Consider the following 18,947-nt stretch of genomic DNA (forward strand, 5'->3'; position numbering starts at 1 on the left):
GGGTGTTGTATTTTGTCAAAAGCTTTTTATGCATCTATTAATTATATGATTTCTGTTAATTTTGTTATTTATATGGTCAATTATGCTGACAGTTTTCTTAATATTGAAACAGCCCCAAATTCCTGGCAGAAATCCTACCTGGTCATAGTGTATTATCCTTGTGATAAATTGCTATAATCTCTTTGCTAACATTTTATTTAAAGTTATTGCTTATATATTCATTAGGGAAATTGGTCTATAATTTTCTGTTTTGGCTCTTACTGGATTAGGTATTACTTCCATATTTGTATCATAAGAAAAATTTGGCAAGACTCCTTCTTTGCCTATTTTTCCAAATACTTTATATAGTATTGGGATTAATTATTCTTTAAATGTTTGGTAGATGGGGGCAGCTAGGTGGCACAGTGGATAGAGCACTGGTCCTGAAGTCAGGAGGACTTGAGTTCAAATCAGGCCTCAGACACATAGCACTCACTAGCTATGTTACTCTGGGCAAGCCACTTATCCCCAATTGCCTCACCAAAAAAAAAAAAAAAAGTTTGGTGGAATTCACTTGTAAATCTATCTGGCCCTGGAGATTTTTTCTTAGAGAATTCATTGATGACATGTTCAATTTCTTTTTCTGAAATGAGATTATTTAAGTATTTTATTTCTTCTTCTGTTAATTTAGGCAATTTAAAAAAACATATTCATCCATTTCACTTGGATAGTCAGATTTATTGGCGTATAGTTGGGCAAAATAGCTTCTAATTATTGTTTTGATTTCCTCTTCATTGGTGGTGAATTCACCCTTTTCATTTTTGATACTGGTAATGTGTTTTTCCTCTTTCTTTTTTATTAATCAAATTAACCAAAGGTTTATCTATTTTATTGTTTTTTTTCATAAAACCAGCTCATAGTTTTATTTGTTAGTTCAACAGTTTTCTTAATTTCAATTTTATTAATCTCTCCATTTATTTTCAGAATTTTTAATTTGGTATTTAATTAGGGATTTTTAATTTGCTCTTTTTCTAGCTTTTTTAGTTGGATGCCTAATTCATTGATCTTCTCTTTCTCTATTTTATTCACATAAGCATTTGGGGCCATTCCTTGTAATGATGACAGTAATATACTCCAGCATCTTCAGCGTTGACAGTGTTAATTGTGAGACTGAAACTTCTCTTATGACTAATTTCTCCGAACCTTGTGGGTATGCCTGGCTTCAAGTTGGAGCTTCATAGGTGAGAAGATTGGGAGATAGACCATGTATATTAGTTTTGGTTGGTTTTAGACCAATGAACTACAGTCTTTTCAGTAGTGCTCAACATTTTGTGACCCTATTTGGAATTTTCTTGGCAAAGATAATGGAGTGGTTTGTCATTTTCTTCTCCAGCTAATTTTACAGATGAAGAACTGAGGCAAACTAGATTAAGTGACTCAACCAGGGTCACACATTTAGTAAATTTCTGAGGCCATTTTGAACTCAGGATGATGAGTCTTCATGGCACTGTATCCACTCTGCCATCTAGCTGCTCTGTATCTGTTAAATATTTACTAATGTCCTGATCAGCCTTGCAGTAGATGGTGATTCTCTCTCCTGGAGATGCAGAAAGGGAGGCTAGAGACTGTGTCAGCATTGCCCAACAGCATGTATAAGGAGAAAGACAAGACAAAGGTTTCCAAGTGTTAACCAACTTCAATCTCACTATTATGTGGAACTAGCTAGACTCCTCTTACAGAGTTTTAAAATTTGAGGAATTTACTCCGAACAAAAATGACAACAAAAGAATGTTAATGATCACATTCCATGCTTTTGTGTTCTCTCCTTCCTCACCTAGGAGCCAGAGCAGCAAAAGAAAGATCAATAGAACTGTGGACTTCATCTTTATACTGTGTACTTCCCTGGACTGATGCCTGGGTTGGAGAATAATAGGCAACAATGATAAGGGCTCTAAGCAGCAGGAATAGGCTGTGATGGGAAGAAGTCAGGGTAAGTTTTGGGGAGGGAACCTGAAAAGCAGGCTAGCTCTGGAGAAAGGTCTGGAATTTTAGCTGCAAATATGTTTCTCCTCCAGGGCTCATGATATGGACAGTTCCTCCTTAAACATTTTGGTCATGACAGGGAGACAAATTCAAATTCAGGACTTTTTTTCACCCCTGATTGGTGAGTGGCAAATTATTATCCTGTTCTCCAACCCTGTTCCATCCTCAGCCTCCGAAGGTGTTATCTATAACAGGGGGAGGGCAGAGGATAGGAAATATGTCCTGCATCTTTTCGTCCATTCTCTTCTTGGCTTCCCTCTGTCTTCTTCTAATATGTTAACTGTAAACTAAATGTGCCATGAACATTCCTACCTTACCACTTTTGCTCATCCCCAAAGAATAAACCCCTTTTTTAATTTGTGTCCATTTGAAATTCTGGAAACTTCAAACAATCCCTCTATAGTAGCGTTGCTTTACAAAACCATTTAAAGTAAATTGAAAACTTAAAAATCCTTTCAGTCTATGAATCTTGTGTTCAGCAACGAGAGGGATTCGATCTTCCTTTCTGACCTTCTTAACTTTGGTGTCCATCTCAATAATCAGATGACTTCATTGACCTTGGTCCCAGATCAGAACCTACTCTAGTGGATATAATGAGTCTCTGCACTAGGTCAGAGCTAGAATATGGGAATGACTACTTTCAAGAAAACCTATCTGTAGGTGAAGCAAAGGCTTCCCTTTTCTTCAAAATGGGCAGTTCTGTACTATATGGATAATATGGATTATCTCTGTTAGACATTTATCATAGATTCCTGGAGAATCTGAAGATCAGAAAGGGGAAGGGATCAGGATTTGAGATATACTACCCAAGTAACTATCTTTCATCTCCCCAAAATTGACCCCGTCATCAACAGTTCCCAGCGTAATGCCTCTGTCAGAGGCCTTTCATCCAAATGGGTACTAGCACTCATGGACTGGGAATGCCAGAGGGAAGTCTATTGATACTAAGGAAAAGGAAATAGGGATAACTTTGAATGGCTGGCTTTTTAGTATTCTTTCATATAAACACCCACCATTGTAATTCATTTGACCAATTAACCAACAAAACTTAATCAGCTTTTAGAAAAGCTATTTACTAAGAAGGTATAATAAGAACAATTGATTCTACACATTTTTGAATGTTTAAATTGGATGACATGGGCACTGAAGCCATCTATCAGCTCCAAATTATGGAAGTCTGTGGTTCTGTTCATTCATTAAAGACTACCAAAAAGAAAGAAAACATAGATGAGGACATGACAAATGGTTAATAAACTTGTCATACAGTCATAACAGAGTAGTGATGAGGGACTTCAGTCATATGGATAGTTGATAAAGTCCCCTACCTCCCTCTGTCAAGAATAGCAGAGATAAAATGTCACTACAGGTCTAAATGATCATTTCATCCTTCAAGAAAAATAGGAGCCCAAAGATAAAAAATTCTATTCTGAACCGAATTTTCATCACTAGAACGTAACTAATAGGAAGTTGGGTAGGAAGTGGCCAATCCAACCCGGAGATTGTGTTAGCAAAGGTGTCAATTGAGAACAAACCCCCAAATCTAAAAAGGTTTTAAGAAATAATTTCATTCAATTAGTTCAGCAGAGGAGAGAGCTAGAAAAGGTTGACATTATATAGAATTCAGACAAGGCTCTAAGGACAAGCAGTTGGTTGCCCGAATGTAACACAGTAAGCTCCACGTAAATGTTAGCTCTTAGTTTTATTGAGCCCATCTACCAGACGACTGGCATTCCCCAGGCCCAGCCAAACGCTCTCAGCGTCTCCTGGTTTCCCTCGGGTCAGTCTCCTTGACAGAAGAAACAGACACAAAGCGAGCACGGCCTTGCCCTGGCCTGAGCCCCCTTGACCTCTCTTGCTGCCCTGGGGGACACTCGTGTCCTGCTCCTCCTGGATGCCCCAGGGGGCTGAGCGAGCACTCCCAGCATCCAGCCCCAGCCTGTGGTTTCCCTCCTCAGAGCCGTGGCTTCCTGCGTGTTTGCGTCACTTCCTTTGGCAAGATGCCGGCGCACAGGAAGCATTTCGTTCGAACCGCGGCCTGTTGTGACTGGCTGCTGGAGTAGGAGAGACTGTGGCCTTGACTACCCTCGGAGTTGCCCCAGTACGCCTCGAGGTCTGGGACCCCACGCCTGGTGACTCCCCGTGGGCTCTGGGGCTGTGAAGACCACGCACGAGGTTAGGGGAGGAGGGGGCGGGGCTCCTGGCAGGAAGGGCGGGGCAGGCAGGGAGGCAGGACCGCATTCCAGGACGGAGGCGGGGCTGAGCTACAGGCATGCGCAGAAGGCGCCTCAGCCTCCAGACTACGATTCCCAGAAGGCTGTGCTCGCCTCAGGGTCATTTTCCAAGCTCGGGGCGGGAGGATTAAACTTCTGTCTTCCACGCTTGCTGGTTCCCGCGTCCCCTTCTCTGTCCTGGGCTGAAGTGTGAGGGGGTGAGCGGGGCCAGGCCCAGGCAGAGCCGGCTGCGGGGGTGCGGCGGGGTCGGAGCACCGGGGGCTAGCTGGGGAGCACACGGAGAATGGGAGGAGCGTCCGGCAGAGGAGGAAGGAAGCCCCCGAGGGCCTCCTAGGAGTCTGGGGGTGGCCCGTGGTTGGAGGCCGAGCAGGCGGAGGCTGAGCCTGGGGGAGGGTTCTAATTCTCCTTCAGTCACGCCTGCATCTCATAACCCAGGTCAGGGCCTGCCCCTCCAGGCCTCAGGCCTTGCCCTGTGCCCAGAGTCCCAGGGAATGTGCTCCCGGTGAGTGTCTGCCTGATCCTTGGTGCGGACTTCCCGTGGCGTCATCTCCTCCTCCCAGCATCCTCCTGGGTAGCGCCTCCTCCGGGAAAACTTCCCTGATGCTGCCGGGGGCCCGTGCTCTCCCACTGCTGGAAGGGTCACCTGTCTGTCCTCCAGTTTGTCTCTAAAGAGATGCTGGCCCAAAGACAGCGCCCCCCCCGGAGAGAAACGACCGCTTCCTTCTGGCCCCCTCCCACCCCCGCCCCCAGCCCCTGTCCCCCTCTCTGATCTCCCCGCAGTGGAGAAGTGGGAATGTCTGGTCTGAACAGGGCAGACCCCCACGTGACCCCTCACTCTCCTGCTTCTCCTTTCCTCCCCAGATCTCCCTTCTGTGGCCTCAGCTCTGCCCCAGGACTACAGCCTGGAGGAAGAGGGAATGGCTCCTGCCCTGTCAGCCAGGCCCGGGAAGGTGAGTGTCATTTGCTGCTTTCCTCAAATAGCATCTCAGACCAGAGACTGTAGGATAGGTTTCTTTGTCCTGTGCTGTAACACTAGGAATTGTGGCCGTCAGAGAATCATATAACCACAGACAGCAGTTTATCCTCTTCATATGTCCTTTGTAGTTAATTTATAATGCTCAAAATAACTTATTCCTTCAAAATCATTTTAAAAACAATATTGCTGTTACAGTATACAGTGTTCTCTTGGTTCTTCTCATTTCACCCTTCATTATTTTGTGCAAGTCTTTCCATGTTTTTCCAAGATCATTGAGCTCATCATTTCTTATACTACAGTCGTATTCCATCACAATCATATACCACAATCATATTCACAATTGATGGAAATCCCTGCAGTTTCCAGTTCTTCTTTGCTGCCACAAATAGAGCTGCTACAAATATTTTAGAACATATAGGTTCTTTTTCTATTTCCTAATCATCTTTGAAAATAGACCTAGTAAGGGGCAGAGCCAAGATGGTGGAGTAAAAGCAGTGACTTACTTGAGCTGTCCCCCCAGACCCCTCCAAATACCTGTAAAAAATGGCTCTAAACAAATTCTAGAGCAGGAGAACCACAAAAAGACAGAGTGAAACAAATTTCCAGCCCAAGACAACCTGGATCAATTGATTGGACAGGTCTATTGTGCCTGGGTAGGGAGCATAGTTCAGCTGGGCCACACAGGCAAAGACTGGGCCTCAGCGAACCTGGAGCAGGCCTCAGGGGGCTAAATCACAGGTAGCTGTGGGAGTTTCCAGACTTCTCAACCTATAAACACCAAAGACAACTTAGAAGGTCAGTAGGAAAAGTCTGTGACTGTGGTGAGAGAGGAGCTCAGTCCCAGCACAGCCTTGTGGCAATGGCTGCTTCCAGAGCTCTTGGCCCACAGATGGAGGGGGAATTGAGTGGCTGATCAGAGGAGGATTGCAGTGATCTCTTTGCTGGTGCTGAGGCAAGATTTTCTTGCTTTGCCCATGCTTGGATCTGAGTTGCAGTTCTGGGTGGTGGTCCTAGGATGGGGAGGAATGCTGGTGTGGTGAACTTGTGATGGCAGTGCAGAGAGAATCCTCCTCACAGTTCCAAGGCAGAAAAGAGTGCTTGTGGTCACTCATAGACCAGATCCCAGGCCAGGAAAGGAGAAAACACCTCTCCTTTGATCATACCACCTCGGAAGAACTGAAAACTGAACAGGTCCCTGGAAGTATCTCTGAAAGCAGCTGCACAAAACCCCCCGAAGCATGGGGCAGTACATTCTCCACACTGGAAGCAGACCTCTGCCTTAACAAAGACTTTAAAAGTTAAGTAACTGCTAGGAACATGAGCAAACTGCGCAAAAAAAAAGTCAGACTGTAGAATTTTACTTTAGTGACAAGATGAAAACATACAACCACAAGAAGACAACAAAGTTAAAGCTCCTACATCCAAAGCTTCGAAGAAAAATATAAATCAGTCCCAGGCCATGGAAGAGCTCAAAGAGGATTTTGAGAAGCAAGTAAGAGAAGTAGAGGAAAAACTGGGAAGAGAAATGAGAATGATGCAAGAAAATCTTGAAAAACTGGTCAACAGTTTGCTAAAGGAGGCCCAAAAAAATACTAAAGAAAATAACACCTTAAAAAATAGACTAACCCAAATGGCAAAAGAGGTCCAAAAAGTCAATGAGGAGAAAAATGCCTTAAAAAGCAGAATTGGTCAAATGGAAAAGGAAGTCCAAAAGCTCACTGAAGGAAATACTTTCTTAAAAATTAGGATGGATGCTGAGTGAAGTAAGCAGAACCAAGAGGACTTTGTACACAATAACAGCCACGTTATGCAATGACTAATATTGTTAAACTGAACCCTTCTCAGCATTATGAGGATCTAAGACATCTCCAGAGGCCTTGGGATGGAAAATGCTGTCCACATCCAAAGAAAGAACTATGGAAGTCGAATCGCTATCACTTATTTTTACCTTCTGTTGAGTTTTGTTTCATCTTTCTGATGGTTCCTCATATTGGTTTTAATTTTTACTTACAACCTCACTAATGTGAAAATATGTTTAATGGGTATGTAAATGTAAAGCCTACAGATTGTGCGCTGTCTTGGGGAGGGTAGGGGGGAGGAAGGGTGAGAAAAATTTTCAACTCAAAAGCATATGGAAGTGATTGTTGATAAATCAAAATAAATTAATAAAATTAAAAAAATAAAATTAAATAAAAAATTAGAATGGAGCAAATGGAAGCTAATGACATTATGAGAAATCAGCAAATTGTAAAACAAAATCAAAAGAATAAAAAAATGGAAGACGATGTGAAATATCTCATTGGAAAAACAACTGACCTGAAAAATAGATCTAGGAGAGATAATCTAAAAATTGTTGGCCTACCTAAAAGCCATGATAAAAAAAGAGCCTAGATATCATCTTTCAAGAAATTATAAGGAAAACTGCCCTGATATTCTAGAACCAGAAGATAAAATAGAAATGGAAAGAATCCAACGATCACCTCCTGAAAGAGATCCCCAAAGGAAAACCCCTAGGAATATTGTTACAGCTAAATTTAAGAGTTCCCATGTCAAGGAGAAAATATTGCAAGCAAACAGAAAGAAACAATTCAAGTATTGTGGAAACACATTCAGGATAACACAAGATTTAGCATCTTCTACATTAAAGAACCAGAGACCTTGGAATATGATATTCCAGAGGTCAAAGGAGATAGGATTGCAACCAAGAATCACCTACCCAGCAAAACTGAGTATAATCCTTCAGGGGGGAAAATGGATGATATTTAGTGAAATAAAGGACTTTGAAGCATTTTTGATGAAAAGACCAGAGCTGAATAGAAAATTTGACTTTCAGATACAAGACTCCAGAGAAGCATGAAGAGGTAAACAGGAAAGAGAAATCTTAAGGGACTTATTAAAGTTGAACTGTTTACATTCCTGTATGGAAAGATATTTGTAACACACGAGACCTTTTTCAGTATTAGGGTAGTTGAAGGGGGGAAAAATGTGTCTGTGTACATATATATATATGTGTGTGTGTGTGTGTGTGTGTATATGTATACACACACACACACACACACACATATAGCTAGCTAGCTAGAGGGCACAGGGTGAGTTGAAGATGAAGGGGTAATATCTGGAAAATAAAATTAAAGGGTGAGAGGATTATACTGGGAGGAGAAAGGGAGAGGTAGAATGGGGTAAATTATCTCACAAAACAAACAAGAAAAAGGTTCTGCAGTGGAGAGGAAGTGGGGGAAGGTGTGAGGGAATGAGTGGATCTTATTCTCATCAAATTTGGCTTAAGGAGGGAATAACATAACACACTCAATTGGGTATGGAAATCTATCTTACCCTACAGGAAAATAGGGGAGCAGAGAATAAGAGGGGGGGGAATGATAGAAAAGAAGGCAGACTGATGGAGGGAGTAATCAGTAGTAAACACTTCTGAGGAGGGACAGGGTCAATAGAGAGAATAAAATAAACGGGGGGTGGGATAGAATGAAGGGAAATATAGTTAGTTTTTTACAACATGACTGCTATGGCAGTGTTTTGCATGACTACACATGTATAACGTGTATTGAGTTGCTTGTCATTTCAATGAAGGTGAATGGGGAGGGAAGAAGGAAGAGAATTTGGAATCCAAAGCTTTAAAAACAAATGTTAAAAATTGTTTTTTAAAAAATAGGTTTTTTTAAAAATTGTTTTTACATGCAACTGGGAAATAAGATATGCAGGCAACGGGGTGTAGAAATCTATTCTGCCCTACAGGAAAATAGAAGTGGGGGGGGCGGTGATTGAAGGGAGGGCAGATTAGGGGAAGGAGTATTCAGAATGCACGTTGTCTTAGGGTGGGGGTAGGGGTGAGATGGAGAGAAAATTTGGAACTCAAAATCTTGTGGAAATGAATGTTGAAAACTAAAAATAAATTAATTAACAACAACGACAAAAAATAGACCAAATATTGGTATTGCTGAATCAAAAGGTATAGGTCATTTGATAACTCTTTGGGCATGATTCTGTCTTTCTCTGCAAAATATTTGGATCAGGTCACAATTTTATCAACAATGAATTAGCTTCCCAATTTTTCCACATCCCCTTCAACATTTGTTGCTTTCCCCATCAGTCATTTTAGCCAAATTGATAGATGTAAAATGATATCTCAAGGTTTTTAAAATTTTCATTTCTCTAATCAGTAATGATTTAGAACATTTTTTCTCATGTCTTAATCATTTAGATTTGGTCATCGTTAAACTGCCTGTTCATATCGTTTGACCATTTATCAGTGGGGAATGATTCATATTGTTATAGATTTGATAAAATTCTTTGTATATTTTAGATATATGAGCTTTATCTGAGAAACTGTCTATAAAATTTACCCTTCAATTTTCTGCTTTTCTTCTTATATTGGCAACATTTGTTTTATTTGTACAAAACCTTTTTGATTTAATGTAATCAAAATGATCAGTTTTTTACCTCACTGCACTCCATCTCTCATTCATAAATTGTTCACTTTTCCATGAGTCTCATGAGTAATATGTTCCACATTCTTTTAAATTTCCTGTAATGTCTCTATATCTAGGTCATATATCCATTTTGATCTTGTCTTGGTAAATGGTGTAAGATACTGGTCTATGCCTAGTTTCTGCCATTCTGCTTTCCAGTTTTCCCAACAGTTTTTGCTAAATAATGAATTCTTATCCTAAAATCTTAAGTTTTTACCCTTGTCAAATACAAGGTTATTATATTTATTGCTGCCATAAATTGTATGTCTACTCTGTTCCATTGATCTACCTGTCTGTTTCTTAGCCAGTACCAGATAGTTTTGATAATTACTGCCTTATAATATAGTTGAAGTCTGGTACTTTGAAATCTCCTTTCTTGATATGTTTTTCATTAGTTCCTTTGTTATTCTTGTCTTTTTTTTTTTTTTTAGGCAATTGGGGTTAAGTGACTTGCCCAGGGTCACACAGCTGTTAAGTGTCAAGTGTTTGGTCTGAGGCTGGATTTGAACTCAGGTCCTCCTGACTTCAGGGCCAGTGCTCTGTTCACTGTGCTACCTAGCTGCCCCTTGACTTTTTGTTCTTCCAAATACATTTTGTTATTATTTTTTTCTAATTCAGTGAAATAATTTTTTTTTTTTTTACAATTTAATTGGAATGGCATTGAATGTACAAATTAGTTTAGGCAAAATTGTCATTTTTGTTATATTGGATCTGCCTACCTATGAACAATTAAAATTCCTCCAGTTATTTAGATCTGATTTTATTTGTATAAAAAGTGTTTACTAATTGTATTTATATAGTTCCTGGATTAGTTTTGGCAGGTATGCTCCCAGGTATTTTATAACATCTAAAGTTATTTATTTATGTATTTTTTTGGTGAGGCAGTTGGGGTTAAGTGACTTGCTCAGAGTCACAGTTTGTGAGTGTTATGCGTCTGAGGCTGGATTTGAACTCAGGTCCTCCTGCAGACAAGTGCTCTATCTGCTGTACCACCTAGCTGCCCCTAAAGTTATTTTAAATGGGATATCTTTTACTGTCTCTTCTTACAGGGTTTTGTTTATGAAATATAGGAATGCTGATGAATTATGTTGATTTACTTTATAACCTGCTACATTGTTAATTGTTTCAACTAAAGTAAGTTTTGAGGATTTTCCAAACGTCATCATATTGTCCGCAAAAAGAGATAGTTTTATTACCTCATTCCCTATTCTGATTCCTTCTATTTCTTTTCCTTCTCTTACTAGTATTGCTTAGATTTCTAAGACAATACTGAATAATACTGGTGACAGTGGGCGTCCTTGTTTCATACCTGATCTTACTGAGAAGGCTTATAGCTCATCTCTATTACAAATAATATTTGCTGATGGTTTTAGATAAATGCTTTTTATCAATTTAAGGAAACATCCACTTACACCAATGCTTTAAAGTATTTTTACTTGAAATGGGTTTTGTACTTTATCAAAAGATTTTTCTGCATCTATTGATAGTCATATGCTTTTAGAAAAACCCTTTATTATTGATATAATTAATTATTTTAATAGTTTTCCTTATGTTAAATCTTCCCTGCATTCCTGATATAAATCTCACTTGATCATAGTGTATAATGTTTGTAATGTATTATTGTGATCTTTTAGCTAGTCTTTTATTTAGGATTTTTGTATCCATATTCATTAATGAAATTAGTCTATAATTTTCTTTCTCTGTCTTTGTGCTTCCTGTTTTTGGTATCATTATAATGTTTGTTTCACAAGAGGATTTTGGTAGGATCCATTTTTTGCCTCTTATTCTGGATTATTTATTTAATACTGGAATTAGTTGATATTTAAATGTTGGATAGAATTCACTTGTAAATCCAAAAAAAATTAAAAAACCAATACAACAAGACCAATTAATTAAAAGCAAATAACACAATATTAGGTAATCTGATTTCTAATTGGAAGAAAGATTAGGGACTTTCCATGTTGGGAGAGGGGAATGCAACAGGTTCAGTTCCCTGAATTCAGAAAAAAAGGTGTCCTTCCCTCGAAGTGTCTGTATATAATCAAAGGAACATGGAAACAATAACTAATTGACCAGTATGGGTCCAGTTTTCAGGTAAGACATGTGGATTTCTTGAGATGTACAGTTGTAAGAAAACTCCTTACATCAGTCTTTTTGGATCTGACTGGGTTTTTGGTCAGAATAACCTCGGTCCTTAGCTAAGGATCTCTAAACAACAGGTAGAGGTGGTCTAGTTTCCCAGTCACTCAGGGCTTTGTTCAAACAATGCAGTAAGGTTTTCTCCCAATTCCCACGACTGAATAAATTTTTCTCACAAGACAGAAGTTGGACTAGACCTATAATTGAATAGAAAAAGAACTGAGCTACCTCCAGAATTGAGTGACAAAATGGAGTCAGTGTGGTTGACTCAATTGCCTCAATTCCCTGTACCATTTGCTGTCCTAAAGCCCTCAATTCCCTCACCCTGCTGGCAAGATTACACTTGAACTTTAAAGCAGTTAGAGTTATACCTGAGTAAGCATAAATGTTTCTGATGTTTCAGGAATCAGTGACATTCAAGGATGTGGCTGTGGAATTCACTCAGGAGTGGGTACAATTGAACCCATCTCAGAAAAAATTGTACAGGGATGTGATGCTGGAGAACTATAGGAACTTGGTCTGTTTGGGTAAGAACAGCTACCCCTTTGGAGTGTTGATATATACTGTGGCATTTTTCAAGATTTTAACAGTTATTCTTTGGCATACAAAAGGAAAACATTTCTAATGCTTTTGTAGCAAGAGACAGATTACTTGTGCTACCTGTTTCTAGGAAAAAGTTCTTTGCTTAGTATGTCTGGAAATTGATTTCTTGATTTGTTGTTAAACATGAGAATGAATTTTTCTGTCTCTTTTGCATCAAATGCAAGATGTTCTTTTTAATCCCAATGTAGGTTCATCATACGCAGTGTTCCCACTGTCTAAGCAGGGAGTGAGTCAAATGAATTATTTTTTCTTAAATCCTACTCAGTAATCCATTCTACCATAATATAGAATGTGCTTTGCTGGTGCTTTGTACTATCCTTGTGGTCTTCCTAGCATGCCTACTTTTTTCCCAAAGAGGACTTGAACTCGATTTGAATTCTTTTAAGTTTTGTAGATGCTTTTAAAAAAAGTAATTTCTCCTCCCCCTGGCACCTAAAAAAAAAAAAAGGAAAAAACCTTACTTTCTCCCTCTAACCAGCCCATCAAATGCCCCATGGTTGGGGAAAAAGAAAAAACAAACTTTGACAAAATGAGCTTGGTGTTATAAGATACATTCAGTACCCTTGTTACTCCACCTTTTCACAAAGAGTTAGGAATATTTCATCTATCTGTTTTGTGTTGAAACTGAGGTGACTATCTAGAAGAACTTTTTCATTTTCAACGAACAGGATTTGCAGTTTCCAAACCAGATGTGATCTACCAGTTAGAGAGAAAGGAAGCATCTTGGACGCCAGAGACACATATTCCAAGAAACAGCTGTTCAGGTGGACTTGACACATAGGAAGAGTCAAAACAAAAATAAAATCTTCAATTAATATCCCTAATGAACATTGATGCAAAAATGTTTAAATGAAATCTTAGGAAAAATGCTAGAATAGCAGTACAAGGATTATGTAGTATGAGCAGGGTAGATTCATTCCATAATGTCATATTAGTTTAATATTAGGGAAACTATAAACATAACTATATTAATAACAAAAAATGAAAATATGTTACCAATAGAGAAATTTTTTTGAATAAATATCAGCTATTTCTATTAAAAACTCTAGAAAATGAATAAATCTAACTTTCCTTAATATGGTTAACAGCATACATTTTGGATACATATATATCCAAAATGTATGCTATTAATCCTACATATATATGTGTGTGTGTGTGTGTGTGTGTGTGTGTGTGTGTGTATATATACATATATGTACGTGCACACATACATACATATACAAAGACAAAATTGAGCATTTTGTGTAATGGGTATAAATTAAATTCCTCTCCAACAAAATCATTGGTGAAAATTCATTATTCCCACATCTATTTGACGTATTGCTAGAAATAATGACTATAAAAATAAGGCAAGAATAAGAAATAGAATAAATAAAGATAAAGATGGTCACTTTTTGCAGATGATAGGATGGAATACTTAATTCAAATAATTATTAATTTTAACAATATTACACATATCCACACAAAGCATGAGCATTTCTGTATCACACCAATAAAACCCAGCAAGAAGAAATAGAAAGAGAAATTACTTTTGCAAAAACTACAGAACATATAAAATACTTGAGACATTACCTACCAAGGTACACATAAGAACTATGTGAATAAAAGTATAAACTATTGTTTAAAGAAATAAAGGCAAACCTAAAGAATTGGAAAAATATCATTTGGTCATGGATGGGATGAGCCTTTATTATCAAAATGATGACACTATTTAAGTAATTTTCTTTTTCAGTGCCACACCAAGCAAACTACCCAAGGGTTATTTTACAAAATGAGAGAAAATAATAATAAAAGTCTGAGGAAAGGAAAAAAAGTCAAGAATCTCAGGGGAAATGAAGGGGGAAAAGTGGGCACAAAGGAGGCTTAGCAGTACCGAATCTCAAACTATACTACAAAGCAGTACTTCTCGAAATAATTTGGTCCTGATTTAAAAATAGGTCATTCAAGAGAATATTAGGAATACCACCCGCAGAGACAAAACTAGTAGCCTCGTACTCAGTGAGCACAAAGACCCAAATTAATGGGATAAAGACTCAATATTTGATAAACGTTGCTAGCAAAATTGTATAGCAATTTGGAAGAAATGAGCTTTAGACCAAAACCTCCCACCTTGTACAAAGATAAACCCCAGATGTGGGTGTGATCTAGATATAAAAGATCATGTCATAAACACATGAGAGAAACATGGAAAAATTACCTATAAAATACACAGATAAGAGGAAAGACTCAACCAAACAAGGGATAGAAAGAATCACAGAAGACAAAATGGATAATGTTGATTAAAATTTAAAAGTTTCATATAAACAAATTTAATAAAGCTTAGATTAAAAGGGAAACAATGGGCAGGAGTGGGGGAGAGATATCTTTGCTGCAGTTTCTCTAGTAAAAGTTTAACTTCCAACATACACAAGGAACTGACTCAAATTTATAGGGATAACAGCCATTCCCCAATTTGTAAGTGGCCTAAGGATAGGACCATCAGTTTCACAAGGGAAAAACCCACAATATAGCCATGTAAAACAATGCTCCAAATCATTACTATTTGAAGGATGCAAATTCAAGCCATTTCAAGGCTCCATCTCACAACCATCAGATTAACAATGGTGACAAAAAACAAGGAACATGAAAAAAATTGGAAGAGTTAAAGGAAAAAGGCACATGCATGAACTATGGAGGAGCTATGAATGGGTCCCACCATTCTAAAAAGAAATTGTGAAAATATCTCCCCAGAGTTACTAAGCAGCACATGCCTTTTGGCTCAGATATCCCACTAGTAGGCCTATATCCTAAGGAAATCAGAAAAGGAGGAAAAAGTACTATATATACAAAAATGTTTATAGTGTTGCTTTTTGTGATGGCAAAACCAAACAAAAATCCAGAAACTCCAAGGTTATCCATTAATTAGGGAATAACTGAACAAATTGCAGGATGTCTATTTAATGGAATACTTTTGTGCCATAAGAAATGAGGAAATAGATGATTTAAGAGACATGCAAAGACTCGTATGAACTGATGCAGAGTTAAGTGAGCAGAGTGAGGGAACATTTAAAAATTAACAGTAATACTATAAAAAAATAAGCTTTTAAAGCTGTAAGAATTGTAATCAACTGAATGACCATCTGTAATTCCAGAGGAATTGGTGATGAGACACGCTATGGATTTGGGAGAAAAAAACAGATTTTGGTTAACTTAAAAAAAATCCCCTTGAGGGGCCATTGAGACCGAACCCCTCATTTTGTACATGAGGAAACTGAAGCATAGAGAGATGGAGTGAGGTGCCCAGAATCCCACGGCTACTAAGTATCTGAGGTGAGATTTGAAAATAAGCCTTCCTTATTCCAAGTCCAGTACTGTATGCATTACACTGTGCTGACTCTCAGATGCAGTAGGAAACATTCCCAGGCAATCTCAATCATCCACATATTGTCTAAGCCTGACCCTTATTAGCGTCTGAGATGATGTGAGGTCAAGACATTTTCAAGGGGTAGAGGCACATGGGTAGGACACATTCAGGATGATGGGAACATAGATGAAAGACATCCACAAGAAAGTGATTTGAACTCAAGAGCACAGAGCCCAGTGGATTAGCATCCAGCACCTTTACCTCTCTTCTATCTTGTCCCAGTCTTCCTTGTCATCTAGAACATGTAAGATGGCATAGTTCGTTTCTCGAAGTATTCGCTTCACTCAGGATCAGAGGATTTAGAATGGCCCACAATGATGATGCCCTCCAAGCACTCATTTTACAGATAAAGAAACTGAAGCCAGAGATATGTATTGACAGGGCCATGCTCACGTACTCAATCCCTCTTTCTCACGATTTGTAGGTTTCTGCTGACTTTCAAAGAAGGTCCTTTTTGCACGAATGCTCCCTGTGACCAGACAGGGAGAGGGCTGTAGGCTAGGATTTTATGACCCAGACCCAGGCCAGCTGGAGGTAATTCTACCACCATCCACCAAATTACCTGGAATTCAGAGAGGAGGGAAGGATGGGGTGAGGTGTGTGTGGTTCTTGGGGAAAAGTGGGCCATATCTGCTAGGCTTGTTGACACAGTAAATAGAGCACCACATCTGGAACTAGGAAGACCTGAGTTCAAATCCAGCCGTATACACTTGCACTAGCTGTGTGACCTTGGGAAAGTCACTTAATCTCTGCTCCAGTTTCCCCATCTATAAAATGGAAATGATAATAGCACATATTTCCCAGGGTTGGTATGAGGATAAAATGCGATATTCATTGTAGAGTGCTTAGGACAGTGCCTGGTACATACTAGGCACTATATCCATATTAGCTATTATTATTATTTTTAATTGTTTATTAGCTTCTGGTCTATTCAGACCAAACAGAATGTCCCTGTGCATTCTTCTTTTGCCCAGTGAGGTTTTAACTTTGTTATTTTTTATAACAGTCATTTAAAAATTTTAAGTTCCACCAAATGAGAAAAGAAGCAATAGGATACATGTGATGTCATGGAAAACATTTGCGTATTAGCCATGTTGCATTAAAAAAAAAGGGAATAAAAATGAAAGTGAAAAGTTGTGCTTTATTCTGAATTCAGAGCTCATCAGTTCTCTTCATTTTTCATCAAGAGTCTTTTTCGTGTATCATTGTATTAATCAGAGTAGTTAGGCCTTTTGCAGCTGATCATTGTTGCTGTAATGCTGTTTCTGTGTACATTGTTCTTCTGTCTACTCACTTTACTTTGTATTAGTTCATCCAAGTCTTCTTCCCAAGATTTTCTGAATCCACCCCCTTTGCCGTTTCTTTGGGCATGATAGTATTCTACTGTAATCATATAGGCATTCTCTAATTTATGGGCATCCACTCAATTTCTAATTCTTTTCCCTTTCCTTTAATCTCTTTGGGATACAGACCTAATAATGGAATTTAGGGTCAAAGGGTATATACAGTTTGGTGGGCCTTTGGGCTATAATTCCAACTTGTTCTCCATAATGTTTGGAGCACAGTACAAATTCACCAACAGTGCATCAGCATCCCTACTTTCTGCATCCATTCCAGCATTTATCATTTTCCTTTTCTGTCATGTTAGCCAGTCTGATAGGTGTGAAATGTTTTAATTTGCCTTTCTCTAATTATGAGTGATTTTGAGCATTTTTTCATATGACTGTTGATAGCTTTGATTTCTTCTTCTGAAAGGTGCTTCTTCATATCCTTTGACCATTTTTCAATTTGGGAAATGGCTCTTATTTTTATAAATATTGCTCAGTTCCCTATATTTTTGAGAAATAGGACCTTTATCAGAGAAACCTGATGTAAAAACATTTTCCATTTTTCTCATTACTTTATTTTCGCTGCACTGGTTTTGTTTTTATAAAATAAAACTTAAATTTCATGCTATTTCTCTGGCCCTGGAATTGTGACCAGGGCTCTAGGTTCCCTTGCCCCCAAAGTTTGTCTGTATTCTGTAACTGAGACCTGGGACTGACTAATATACACTGGAGTTGTCAAGTAGCCCCTAGCCTCACACCCAGAACCTTTATGGCAGTCTCATGTAATCTTTTTGTTTTTTTTCAGTCAGCCAACAAACATTTATTAAGTGCCTGTTATGTGCCGGGCAGTATGCTAAGTTTTGGAGCTACAAAAAAAAATGGCCAAAGACAATCCCTGCTCTCCAGGAGCTCACAGTGTACTGGGGGAGATGACATGCAAAGAACTATGTACAAACAAGATATGTACTGAACCAATTAGAGCCCATCCAGAGAAGCAAGGCACCAGCTTTAAGTGGGATCGGGAGGGGCTTCTTGCAGAAAGTGGGACTTTAGCTGACATTTGAAGGAAGTCAAAGGAAGTCCCATGTAATCTTTTTCTGACCATTTGTCCAGTCTCCTGACCGTCTCTGGACGATGAGATATCCTGAATTGTTGCTGCTGCCGCTGCTGCTGCTGCTGCTGCTATTGCTACCAGCACCTCGAAGGCCCAGATCTGGTGTTACTGTCATGTGTACTCCAGACCAGCCTCCAGGCCAGTGGCATAGGCTGCTCCTTCTGACCCTCGAGTTGTCTTGGCCTGAAAAAATACCTCATCCCAACCTTCATTTGGCTGTGCCACTCCAGAATGTGATTTGCTGCATTATTTTAAAGTTTTTTGGAGAGGAATGTTGAGTTTGGGAATGATCCCTGTATTCTGCTATCTTGGCTCACCTCATGCTTTGTATTTGTTTTCTGTTTATAATTCCCTGTGTGCATACTGTTTCTACCATAAGAATATAGATTCCTAGAGGGCAGGGACTATTTGATTTTCCTTTATGAACCCTGTGCCTAGAATAGTGCCCTGCACATGTGAGGTATTTAATAAATGCTTGTTGATTGCCAGAGAGGAAGCCAAGGCTCTGACAGGAAAGTGATTGAAGAGCCAGAAGGCATACAGAGTAAGAGGGCCATGATTTCATCACAGGTATATAAACCTCATCTCAAAAACCTGACCATAACTGTGACTCCAAAACCAAGCACTCTGTTACCCAATACTGCCCT

The 18,947-nt window shown here is 39.0% G+C and overlaps 1 long non-coding RNA gene across 1 annotated transcript; it reads left to right on the forward strand.

Annotated features, from left to right (window-relative positions):
- Positions 1-3,735: 3,735 nt before the first annotated feature.
- On the forward strand, positions 3,736-13,395 carry LOC144455743 (uncharacterized). The gene is made up of 3 exons (XR_013484462.1): positions 3,736-4,194; positions 5,115-5,203; positions 12,256-13,395. It is a non-coding gene; the product is annotated as an uncharacterized LOC144455743 (long non-coding RNA).
- Positions 13,396-18,947: the final 5,552 nt, after the last annotated feature.

Source organism: Phascolarctos cinereus, unplaced genomic scaffold (genome assembly GCF_003287225.1).
Source record: "Phascolarctos cinereus isolate Bilbo 61053 unplaced genomic scaffold, phaCin_HiC Scaffold_2;HRSCAF=192, whole genome shotgun sequence".
NCBI lineage: Eukaryota > Metazoa > Chordata > Mammalia > Diprotodontia > Phascolarctidae > Phascolarctos > Phascolarctos cinereus.